The sequence below is a fragment of the Taudactylus pleione genome, unplaced genomic scaffold (assembly GCF_031769625.1).
Source record: "Taudactylus pleione unplaced genomic scaffold, aTauple2 ptg000306l, whole genome shotgun sequence".
Lineage (NCBI taxonomy): Eukaryota > Metazoa > Chordata > Amphibia > Anura > Myobatrachidae > Taudactylus > Taudactylus pleione.
In genome coordinates, this window is record NW_028284707.1 from 6,318,512 (window position 1) to 6,331,574 (window position 13,063).

Consider the following 13,063-nt stretch of genomic DNA (forward strand, 5'->3'; position numbering starts at 1 on the left):
TCTTCGTGTAAAAGAAGTGGATCCATGGAATAGTTTATGTAGCTGTACAGTGAGGAGCTGAAGCTGAGTGAAAACTACGGAGCGTAAGTTGTGTGAAGTTGCCATGCAAATGCCCAGAGAAAAGTATGACATATGCAGCCCTGCAGATTTCTGACATTCAGCCACTTACGTCTGTCTCCGGCGTCCTGCGTCTAGGTTTGCAGTACATAATAGGGCCACGGCGTTCTGATTGAGACAAAGGGCCTTATTCAGCCCCGCTGAACGCAGACTACCAATGGTCTGGAATCTGTGCAGGCACCGAACCCCTTCTGCGCATGTGCAGTACGACTCCTGCGCGTTTGCGCGCAGATTGTGGGCGGGAGGGTGCGGCGACGGCCTCTTTCCCAAAAAGGAGGTGTATCACCGCTGTTTGGGGGGCTTGCGCGACCCCATGGGTCACTTAGCTGGCCGATGTTATCGCAGATTATCCAATGCTGCATCCTTGGACTCAGCTCGGATAAGTAATGCATGCAGTAGACATGACGCCTCCTGCGGCATTACCGTAATTGCGTGCAGTTTTGCAATTCCGTCGTGTGCTGAATCGGGCCCAAAGTACGTTAGAATATGTTCACGCAAATGTGAATACATACAGACCGGGGGCACATATGGGATGATGAAGATGAAAATAATGACAACCGCTTCTGATTAGCCATTTGCGAACGCTCTCTTACTGGTGATCTCTGCTTCGCTGTGGCAGAGCAGAGACGGCCCTAGCTAATTTGGTGCCCTAGGCAACATTTTGGCTGGTGCCTCCCCCCTAAGTAATGATTAAAAGAGGGCGGTGTTTCAATTTGCGCTGAATTGCGTCATCGTGGCCCCCGCCCCCTGCTTCACAATGCTGAAATTAACATTTAAAATGTGTGATGTCTCTTATTTGTTTAATGTCACAGTACATACACATGCTCCATAATACACATGCCGTGACACAGTCCATACATATGTATCTTTAACTGAGAACAGGGACATTCTTGGTGCTGGAGAAGCCTCTGAGAATGGGGACCAGATCAGTCCTTGCAGCAGACCAACAGGACCAGGAAAAGTCATCTGCAGAACCTCATGGCTCATTGTCCTGCAGCTGGCACTAAAGGTTCTGCATCTACCATACAGCACACACAGTGCACATTATTATTATAGCACATGAGAGAGAGCCCTCCTGTCAGCCATAGAAGTACAACAAACTAGGAATTCAGGCAGCTTTTGGAACATTGTGCATGTGTAGGTGAGTGTCCCTTCCGGGCAGCATTCTCTTATCTCCCCCCTGCCCATATATGAAGCTGTCACTGTCAACAAGATCTGACAGTTCTGCTACAATACATTTACTCCCCTCTGCACCCCCTTAGAGTGCAGTTCTATTAACCCACCTTGCACTGTGTGGTCTTTCCAGACCGACACACATAGCAGACCTCTGACATATCCTGTACACAGCCTCCTATTCTTATACAGGACAATATAGGTTGTTGCTGGTTGCAACAGCTGGCACAGTGACGGAAATGCATGTGCATCACAAAAGCAGAAGTAGCAGCATTCCTCTTCATAGAAAGTTTCCCCAGCAGTACTGCACTCACTTTAGCCGGAAGCTGTAGCCAGACACTGCTGGTGCTTGGGGGCGCCGCCCCCCAGTGGCCGGCGCCCTTAGGCGGCTGCCTAATTGTAGCACCGATCCTGGTCACAATGTGTTTTTCCAACGCGTTTCGTCCCCTGTAGGGACTTTTTCAAGGATAGGTGATGTGGTGGGCACAGGAACAAGCTTTAAATACCTTTCCCGTGCCTCTGTGTCAAATGCAGAGGTTCACAAATGCAGCTATTACAGTCCAGGTTTTAAGGATATCCATGCTGGAGTCCAGATAGTTAAATCAAATTAATTGAGGTACTAATTTAATGATGCTCCAGCCAATCAGCGCCCAACTGTCATTTTTCCAACAGATGACAGGTGGGAGCTGATTGGCTGGAGCAACATTTTTATACGCAACAAGTTTTTTCAAACAGATGACAGTTGGGAGCTGATTGGTTGGAGCACCATTTATCATACGCAATGAGTTTTTATCACTCGTTGCCTATGATCAAACTCATTGATAAATAGGCCCCTAAATTACCTGTGCTCAAGCATGGATATCCTTAAAACGTGGACTGTAATGGCGGAGTTTGGAAACCTTTGGCTAAATGAAAACCAGAAGCTTAGACACAATTGCAAATAGATATTAAGTCACCGGCCAATTCACAGCGCTTCTGCTAACTAAAGTTAATTAGACAATGAGAATCCCTATATTTGGTCATACAATTGTGTGTTTTTAAAATATGAGTGAACTTGCAAGAGGTACCCCAAGAGCCTTCAGTATGGAACTACAAGGACCAGAACTCTCTGCCAGTTACTAATCCCATACAGTGCATCCAGAAAGTATTCACAGCGCTTCACTTTTTACACATTTTGTTATGTTACAGCCTTATTCCAAAATCTACACACAATACCCCATAATGACAAAGTGTAAAAATTTTTTTTACATTTTTGTAAATGTAATTAACAAAAAAAAACAACAACTAAGAAATCACATGTACATAAGTATTCATAGCCTTTGCCATGAAGCTCAAAATTGAGCTCAGGTGCATCCTGTTTCCACTGATCATCTTTGAGATGTTCCTACAGCTTAATTGGAGTCTACCTGTGGTAAATTCAGTTGTTTGGACATGATTTTGAAAGGCATACACCTGTCTATATAAGGTCCCACACTTGACAGTGCATGTCAGAGTACAAACCAAGCATGAAGTCCAAGGAATTGTCTGTAGACCTCCGAGACAGGATTGTCTCGAGGCACAAATCTGGGGAAGGGTACAGAAAAATATCTGCTGCTTTGAAGGTCCCAATGAGCACAGTGGCCTCCATCATACATAAATAGAAGAAGTTCTGAACCACCAGGACTCTTCCTAGAGTTGGCCGGCCGTCTAAACTGAGTGATTGTGGGAGAAGGGCCCTAGTCAGGGAGGTGACCAAGAACCCGATGCTCACTCTGTCAGAGCTACAGCATTCCTCTGTGGAGAGAGGAGGACCTTCCAGAAGGACAACCATCTTTGCAGAAATCCACCAATCAGGCCTGTATGGTAGAGTGGCCATATGGAAGTCACTCCTCAGTAAAAAGCACATGGCAGCCCACCTGGAGTTTACCAAAATGCACCTGAAGGACTCTCAGACCATGAGAAACAAAACTCTCTGGTCTGATGAGACAAAGATTGAACTCTTTGGCGTCAAAGCCAGGCGTTATGTTTGAAGGAAACCAGACATCGCTCATCACCAGGCCAATACCATCCCTACAGTGAAGCATGGTGGTGGCATCATGCTGTGCGGATGTTTTTCAGTGGGAGGAACTGGGAGACTAGTCAGGATAGAGGGAAAGATGAATGCAGCAACGTACAGACACATCCTGGATTAAAACCTGCTCCAGAGCGCTCTTGACCTCAGACTGGGGCGACGGTTCATCTTTCAGCAGGACAACGACCCTAAGCACACAACCAAGAGCTTAAAGGAGTGGCTTCAGGACAACTCTGTGAAAGTCCTTGAGTGGCCCAGCCAGAGCCCAGACTTGAATCCGATTGAACATTTCTGGAGAGATCTGAAAATGGCTGTGCACCGACACTTCCCATCCAACCTGATGGAGCTTGAGAGGTGCTGCAAAGAGGAATGGACGAAACTGCTCAAAGATAGGTGTGCCAAGCTTGTGTCATCATATTCAAAAAGACTTGAGGCTGTAATTGCTGCCAAAGGTGCATCAATAAAGTATTGAGCAAAGGCTGTGAATACTTATGTACATGTGATTTCTAAATTACACCTGTGGTAAATTCAGTTGTTTGGACATGATTTTGAAAGGCATACACCTGTCTATATAAGGTCCCACACTTGACAGTGCATGTCAGAGTACAAACCAAGCATGAAGTCCAAGGAATTGTCTGTAGACCTCCGAGACAGGATTGTCTCGAGGCACAAATCTGGGGAAGGGTACAGAAAAATATCTGCTGCTTTGAAGGTCCCAATGAGCACAGTGGCCTCCATCATCCATAAATAGAAGAAGTATGGGGTATTGTGTTTAGAATTTTGAGGACAAAAATGCATTTATTCCATTTTGGAATAAAGCTGTAACATAACAAAATGTGGAAAAAGTGAAGCACTGTGAATACTTTCTGGATGCACTGTATTTGCTTAGTGATACAGAGAATGGAAGTTGCTCAAATCATTTTATTGGCTGAAATAGGGGTACTGTATGACAGAGAAGGTTATCCAGTCAAGAAAAATACCCCAAAATTTCCTCAGCAATAAACCAGTAAAAATCCAGCATTCTCTATGTAAATAACTTCTGATTGGTCAGGGTGTGAGAACAGTCATTCACTTCAACAGGAATAACAGGCTCCTTGTCTGTCATATGTTTAGAGATAAGTTGAGCATTGTAATAACATACCGCTCAACCATCATGATTTCAACGGGACAGTCCCACTCATTGGCCACTGTCCCAGCCATGTGGTGGTCAGGAGGTTGGGGGACACTCTGCAGAGCAGAGGTCATTTCGTCCCAGGAGGAGGCTGGGGGGGCAGCCTAGCAGCTGCCGAAGTGATGGGCTCACCTCCAGTGTGACAAGAAATGTGGATGTAACACACGGTCACACCCCCAAATAAATCATACATCAGGGGTTGTGGCCTAGTGGGCATGAGACCATGCCCCATTTCACGTACACAACAAAGCAGGGCCGGCTCCAGGGGTCGGAGCACCCTCTGCCGACTCTCTAAAGTGCCCCCTGAACATCGCACGCGGCGAAGCCGCACGTGACCAGAGATGAGGGCATGGCCTAATTACCATAGGTCACACCCCCTGCATGACATTATTTGGAGGCGTGCTCCCAGCCCTTTCCCGTCACTGAATGGATGCCGCACATGCCAGCAGCATCCAGACTACGGGGTCCGGCACCGCTGCACAGCTGCTGTTGTGGGGGTCCCCAACCTCCCAATTTGACCACCCGCGGCCCACTTTGGCCCATGGGTGGAGCGGTGGGTCAGTACTGTCCTGCTGAAATCGGGATGTTGGGGAGAGGTGCACCCTCTATGGGTGGCACCCCTGTTCAACCGCACTTGTCGAACACCCTGCATAACGGTGGGTTTTGTTCTGATCGAAATGAACAGTACACACATGTGACCATTTGAGTGAGTACAAATGCACACACTTTATTTACAAATAACAAACAATTAACATACAAAGTATACAGTATACTCAAATTTTGTCTAGGTATTCAGATGACACCAGTAGTTCATCATCTTCAACATAGGATGTAATTCATCTTCATCTGGGGAGCCCTCATTTCAATAATGCCCAGGCAGTTCAATTTACATTGCAGGCACCCTACTGCAGTCTCAGGTCCATGAACGAGCCAAAAAGCCTTTGTCTTGATTTATTTACCCTAGTATGAGTGTTGGTGTTCCGGATATTAAGCCCATATTAGTTACAAACTGGGTATCAAGCACTGATTGGTACAACATAGCATGGCCCATTCTTAACTCTTGCACATGCCCTGTAAGCATTAACATATACTCAGACAAAGAAATACATTAATGACGTGTCCAAATGTTTGGAGATAAACTCTCGAGACCCCTTTGTGTTGAATCTCATTAACCCATAATGCTTAGCGTCTCTACACATCTTACAATGGTCACCCCATTGGAACATAGCTCACTGTCTGATAACACCATATAAGCTATGGATGGCTCATTATACATCTCTGATAGTGACAGGTACAAGTTAGGGCCCCTCAATTTATATCTTATTTGACCTCAAAAGGTGAATCTAACCAGGCTGTGCATAGACTGCAAGTATATGAATACAATATCCTTTTCATACCTCAATCGGGCCCAGCAAGGGTATATGTGTTACAACTTAAATGCCTATGTAGAAATGAATTATTTAACCCACTGGTAACACCCCACGAGAGCCGGCCCTGCAACAAAGGCACGCATGAGGAGCCCCGCTGGGGACTAGTATAATATTGGTAGGTACGTAGCAATGTTTTGAGTTTGTTTGCCATTCCAGGACATTGATGTTACTTGGACTGATGAGGACCTTCCCAGTGACTTAGCATAAGTAATACATGGGGAAAAGTGGCCTGTGGGGTGTTTTATATTTATTTATTACCAGTTTCTTATATAGCGCAGCATATTCCGTTGCGCTTTACAAATGGACACAAAATGACTAGAACAAAACTGGGTAGTAACAGATATACATAAAGGTAAGAGGGCCCTGCTCGCAAGCTTACAATCTATAGGATCAATAAATTTTTTTAAACATCTAGTATGTACATGCAATTTTATTTTATATTTTTACAGGTGCACTGCATAGCCCAGCATGCCCGGGCAGCCATTAAAATTGGTCAGGACAGGGCTTGCTAGGACATATAGTACTAATACTAAAATAAAAAAAATCTAACATTTAACAATACTTATTGCACCAACACTCACCGCCCAGGGTGGTTGTTGCTGCTTTTTCCTAGGGTGGTGCTACCTCTAAGGCAGAGGTTCTCAAGGCACCCCAACAGTCCAGGTTTTTAAGGATATCTATGCTTGACCACAGATGACTTAATTAGTACCTCAGTCAATTTGATTTAACCACCTGTGCTCAACCATGGATATCTCTAAAACCTGAACTGTTGGTGAGCCTTGAGGACTGCATATGGGAATCTCTGCTCTGGGTAATACAGCGCTTAGCCTAGACTGGCCTAGGGCTGGATGGCACTATGGTACTTTTTATTTTTTTATTATTAGTGTCCGTTTCAAAAATCCAGTGTTTTACAGTATATACTTGTAACAGGCAACAGGGTTTAGCGGTGATTTTTCAACTTGTACTCTGATAGACCCTAATAATATGGCTCCATGGGTTAAACCACATCTGTAATACTGGTATGAACTTACCTACGCTCAGACCTATCTGTTTGTAGTTAGGTTTGGACACTGAAGCACCAGGTGACTATAATTAGAAGGAAACAGGCCGGCGGCCATCTTGTATGCCCCACTCACAGGAAGTCCCAATTGCAGCATGTTTATAGGTAGAAGTTACTGTATACTATACATTTACTAAAGGATCAGACTTGTTCTACGTGTCTTACTATTGCCCTTTGATATCCAGCCCTCAAAGCCAAGAATCAGTGGCTTTAATAAATAAACAATTAAAAGCTGAGAGTGAAGAAATTAATTTTGCCATCTCTCAGTAATACCAAATGAGACTGACCACACCTAGTGCATGACTGATGATTCTCAGGGAGATCCCTAGGACATCTTTACGCTTACCATTACAGAGATATTCAATCCTACAGAGTGAGAGCGTCTCAGATAAACAAGACATTTCTTAATGTACTCGCTGCTTTTAAACTACTTTGATCCAATTTAATGTGTCCCTTTGGGGTGCTCTTTGTACGTCAGGTATTTTTCACTTAGGCTCCTTGGATGACCGCTGAATACAGGCTTGTTTGTTTGTGATTGCAGCTAGAACTGAAACACATCTTGATCAAGGAAACTTTACAATAAGTTACTAATTATATGAGATCTGCGGCATCCAAGCCTGAAGTGTAGGTGCGGATCCATGAACGACAGTACGATTACAACATTGTAATCGTACCGTCGTTCCCCATTCCCCTACAGTGCCTACACTGAACGATATGTCGGAGGGTGCAGGAACCCTCCCTCATAAACATGGTCAATATTTCGTTATTGGCAGATTGACCAGCATGCTCAGGCGATGATTGATGTCAGAAACGACCAGCGGGAGCGCACAGCACTGATCGTTTCCGACATTTTCATGCCCAATTTGTGCACGATTAATGAACGATATCGTTCAATCGCTCATTTTAATCGGCAAGTGGATACCCGCCTTAACATTCCCAGATATAAAATTATGGCTGTTAATACATTACATTATTGCATATTCAGGTAGTTTATTGGCATTTGTCTTACATCTATTGTTTTACGTTGTACATTCCCTGCACAGCACGGGCCTCCATCCATACTGGATCCATCATCTTCACCACTTCCCTCATCAAGGACTTTGGAGAAGGATACAGTGGATGAGCATAAAGTACCAGCCAATCAGCTCCTGTATTTTTTTTTATTTTTTAAACACAGCATGTAAAGTGACAAGAGCCGATTGGTTGGTACATGATCTCCATCCACTCTCTCTCGCCAAGGTTTAGTACATAGACCCCAGAATTTGGGTCTGTCACACAGAGATGTGCCAACACCAGTTACTGCACCATCAGTAAGATGCCTGGACTACACCCAGATCTGTCATACTGCGCTGCAATATACAAGCCTTGTACTGCTTATAGGAAGCTGGTAACATCCTTTCATTAATAAATTGGGAGGGGGTGTTGTTATCGGAACCGGAGGTATAAATTTAGACGCGGGACTTAAGAACGGCATCGAAATACTGAAGCCTATTTTAACACCGACGCCAGAATCTACACAGACGTCATCCTGCACGAGGTAAGTCCGGGGCGCTTAGAAGTTAGCCGCAGGGTGGGTTTGGGCACACCCTGGAGAGGGTTAGGCTTAGGCTAAGGGAAGGGGGGGGGGGTTAGGCACCACTGGGATGAGAGGGGAGGGTTTGGTTTAGGGTTTGAGAAGGGGGGGGTTAGGTTTAGCCACCCACAGGGGGACTTAGGGTTAGGCTTCACCCCGGGAGTTTGCCTTTGCTGTACATGTCAGCTGAATATTAAGTATTGCCCAATAGTAACAAGTGTTTTCTAAGTGTTTCTCACAACAGGGCCACAGGAGCCAATTGGTTTATGCTGGGTACACACTAGGTCAACGGACCAAATGGCTGATTGGTAAGCTATACACACTAACCAGGTGGCTGCTCAAAGTGTCTGGGCCGACAACACAACTGGGTGGCAGTTGAGATGTCAGTGTCGGCAATCCCTGCAGCAAGTGTACAGGCGGTTAGTGGGTCCCCGTACACATATACGTTTCATCAGCTGAGCTGCAAGGCCGACATGCCAGCCACTTGTACACTTGTTCACACACAAATCAGGTGTACATACCCACCGATCAACCGAACGATATATCGACAAGTGCGTACCCAGCATTAGCTTTATACGTCTGGGTTAGGGCAAAGCTTACTTTGTGTTTATATAGTAGAGATGTGCACAGACCAGTGCTCGAAGTGTGCCGGTATACAACGGTATGGTATACCGGCACTTCGACTCGTCGGACTCGTGAGGACAGCCACGGGAATAGGACCAAGAGCAGGGGTCGGGAGCACTGCCGGGACTCATGATGACAGCTGTGGGGGGAGGGAGTAGAACCAGGATTGGGAGTACTGCCGCGAGCGGGGGAGGACGGGACTCGGGAGCACAGCCACTGAGGTGGGGGGTTCGGGACTCGTGAGGACAGCCACGGGAGTAGGACCAAGAGCAGGGGGTTGGGAGCACTGCCGCGAGTGGGGGAGGTCGGGACTCTGGAGCACAGCCGCGGGGGGCAGGAGTCCTGCCGTGAGCGGGGGAGGTCGGGACTCGAGAGCACAGCAACGGAGGTGGGGGGTTCGGGACTCATGAGGATAGCCACGGGGGGCGGGAGTAGGGCCAGGAGCAGGGGAGGTCGGGACTCAGGAGCACAGCTGCGGGGGGCGGGAGTTGGGCCAGGAGCCGGGGGGGGGGGGGGGGGGGGAGTATGGCGCAGGAGGAGGGGGTGAGAAGGAGTATGGCCACAAGTGGGAGATGGTGGAGCTGCAGCCACTACTTGTCACCAGCGTTAGCTTATTAGTGTGAGAGTAATTATTACTACTCAGAGGACCTGATTTCCGGACTATCCGAAGTGTTAATAATCCAGACAGGTACCATCTGGAAATGTTACTTTTTTTTTACTTTTCACTCTACAAGCTGAACTCCCCTCATACCCACCTCATCCTTACCTGCCCCTAATCATCACCCACCCCCAGTACTCTACTGCCTACTAGCAAGCCTTCTCGCCCGTCTCCATGCTTTCCATCCAGTCATCTCCCACCCACCTTCTCACTGCCTAATGCCTGCTCTAGTCTCTACTGCCTACCCAACCGCATTCTTACCTGCCTCCAGTCCACTCCCTTCTACCCACCCACCTGCCTCCAATCCTCACCCACCTCCAGTCCTCTCCTGCCTACCAGCACGCTTCCGCATCTGTCTCTCTGTCCCCATCCACTCCTTTCCCTCCTCTCACCTGCCTTTAGTCCTCTCCTGCCTACTCGCCTGCCATTTCACCTGCCTCCAGTCCACTCCCTTATACCCACTCGTCTCCACACCTGCATCTAGTCCTTGCCCATCTCCAGTCCTCTCCCAGCTTCTAGCATGCCTCCACATCTGTCTCCATCCACTACTCTCCCACCTGCCTTTAGTCCTCTCCTGCCTACTCGCTCACCTTTTCACCTGCCTCTAATCCACTTCCTTCTACCGACTCATCTCCCCACCTGCATCTAGTCCTTGCCCATCTCCAGTCCTCTCCTGCCTACCAGCATGCCTCTGCATCTGTCTCCGTCCCCACCTACCCTCCTGCCTCACCTGCCTTTAGTCCTCTCCTGCCTACTCGCCCACCTTTTCACCTGCCTCCAGTCCACTCCCTTATACCCACTCGTCTCCATACCTGCATCTAGTCCTTGCCCATCTCCAGTCCTCTCCCCGCTACTAGCATGCATTCTTGCCTATCTCAGACTCTTCACCCACCTTCTGTTCTTTCCCACTTACGCACCCACTTCCCCGTCTGCCTCCACTCCATGCCCACCTCTTCACCTGTGGCTGTAATTATGTCTGGACAAGTGCCCTCTGCAGCTGCTGCTTGTGCTGGTACAATGCAGTCTGGGCATTGTATTAAGGGCACTACTAATGTGGGCATTCTATAAGGAGTACTAGTACTGTGGGCATTGCATAGGGGCACTACTACTGTGGGCATTGTGTAAGGGACAATACTACTGTAGGTATTGCGTAAGGGGCACTACTATTGTGCACATTGTATAGGGGGCGCTACTACTGTGAGCATTGTAAAAGGGGCACTACTACTGAGGGCATTGTATAGGGGTAAATACTACTGTGGGCATTGCATAAGGGAACTACTATTGTGTGCATTGTATAGGGGGCACTACTACTGTGAGCATTGTAAAAGGGGCACTACTATTGTGTAGCATAATGCATATAACGGGTACTATGGTAGGGTACACTACACTGATGAGTGGCCATCCCCCATTTTTCGACACGCGCATAAGTACAACCTTAGTTTTTCCATACACCCACTTCAAAATTCCCACTTTGACCACTGGTGCAGACCCCTATGTTATGGTTTTAAATCATCATCGTGTTTTGGTAAAAACCACCCTCAAATGTTTTGGTTCGGTTTCGAATTTTTTTTACAAATTGATTAAAAAAACTGACAAAATCATGTAACTTGGGCCTGCTTTTGTTCCTATAGTATTCTGCACATCAATTACAGTCATTTCCGGTCAATTTTAACAACCTCACAGCACCTGAAATCACGAGGGAGGGACTAAAATGCCATCCAAATTACACAAGATCCGGGTTTAAGAACGAGGTTCCAAACTTGGCGAGAAGTCTCGAGTCAGGACTCCATTCTACTAGGAACCCAGAAGAGAGCGGAGCTGGAACTCTGTTCGACTCGGAAACCCAAAGTTCAGTTTTCAGCAAAACCAAACCTCTCTTCTCTAGTACTGTATATAGTGAGCGACTTCCTGGAAATAAAAGTGTTGTTCAGTCTGTGTGCAGTTCTCACATTTACACAGTGAGATTATTACAGTTGGAAATTGTGACAGATTCTACTCAGGAGAACTTAGGACCACTGTGGGATCTGGAAGTGTTAGACCGCCCCTGTGTCAACAGTTACCTTTCTAAGAGAGAAGAGGCTCCACTCTGGCAGCGCCGTAGACTCTGGCTTTTCTGCAGGTCTCCGGTAACATCCTGGGTAGATAAATGTGCAGAGTAACTTTCTACCTGCCCGCCGCCTTACAGTGAAGCACATACAGCAGATTCGGGCATGGATCATTAGATCGACAATAAAAAGGTCAACACCAAATGGTTGAAAGGGACAAAAGGTCGACACATGATTTTTTTTATTCTAACCATAATCTGCATTCTAACCGTCCCTCCTAGTGCCTAACCATAACGGTTAGTATAAGTGCCTAACCCTAGTCGTCCCTCCTAGTGCGTGACCCTAACTCTCCGGTAAGTGACAAAAAAACAACAACTTTGGTGTCTACCATACCCATGTCGACCTTTTGTACCTGTCAACCTAAACACATGTTGACCTTTTGAGTCTGCCTTTCGTACACGTCAACCATCTGGTGTCGATCTATTGCTTGTCAACCTTTTTGTGGTCGACCTGTCATCTGGTACCCAGCAAATTCGACATATAGAGCACAAGAAGAGAGAGGCCGCCTACAACTGGAGACACTGTGGCATAATGTGAACTAAGGTGTTACTATGGGGCATAAAATGAACAACCCCTTCAAAAAGATGTTATAGGGCCCACAAAGTTCTAGCTTCACCCCAGCCGAGCATCAATGAATTGCTACAAACACTAAGCTAGAGGTGCGTTCCCCACAATCTTGTAAGGTACCAATGACTCCATTTTCAGGGAGTGCACTGGCAATAATGCAGTATCACATGGTATTCTAGCCCGTAAAGATCTAGCGCTAGCTCCTGCCACCATATAACCTATGTAAAGGTGCATACATACGTAACGATTTTGTAACCAAAGATTTTCTGTCAGACTATCTGTCAGATTTTCCCTTGAAAAAGTGAAAGATTTTTGAAGTGTAATGAACGACTTCTACAGAATCTTTTGTAATGAATAGATGGTGACCTACTGCCCGTATCATTCAAGCTCGCTCCCTGCTGCTCTGCTCTTCTGGCCAAATCAGCACCTATTACCCACCGCATTGAACAAGGAGGAGAGAATTGGGCACGAAACATTGAGAAAACGTGGAGCATCAGTTACGTTTAACATCTCCACGTACATTTTACCTTTGGCT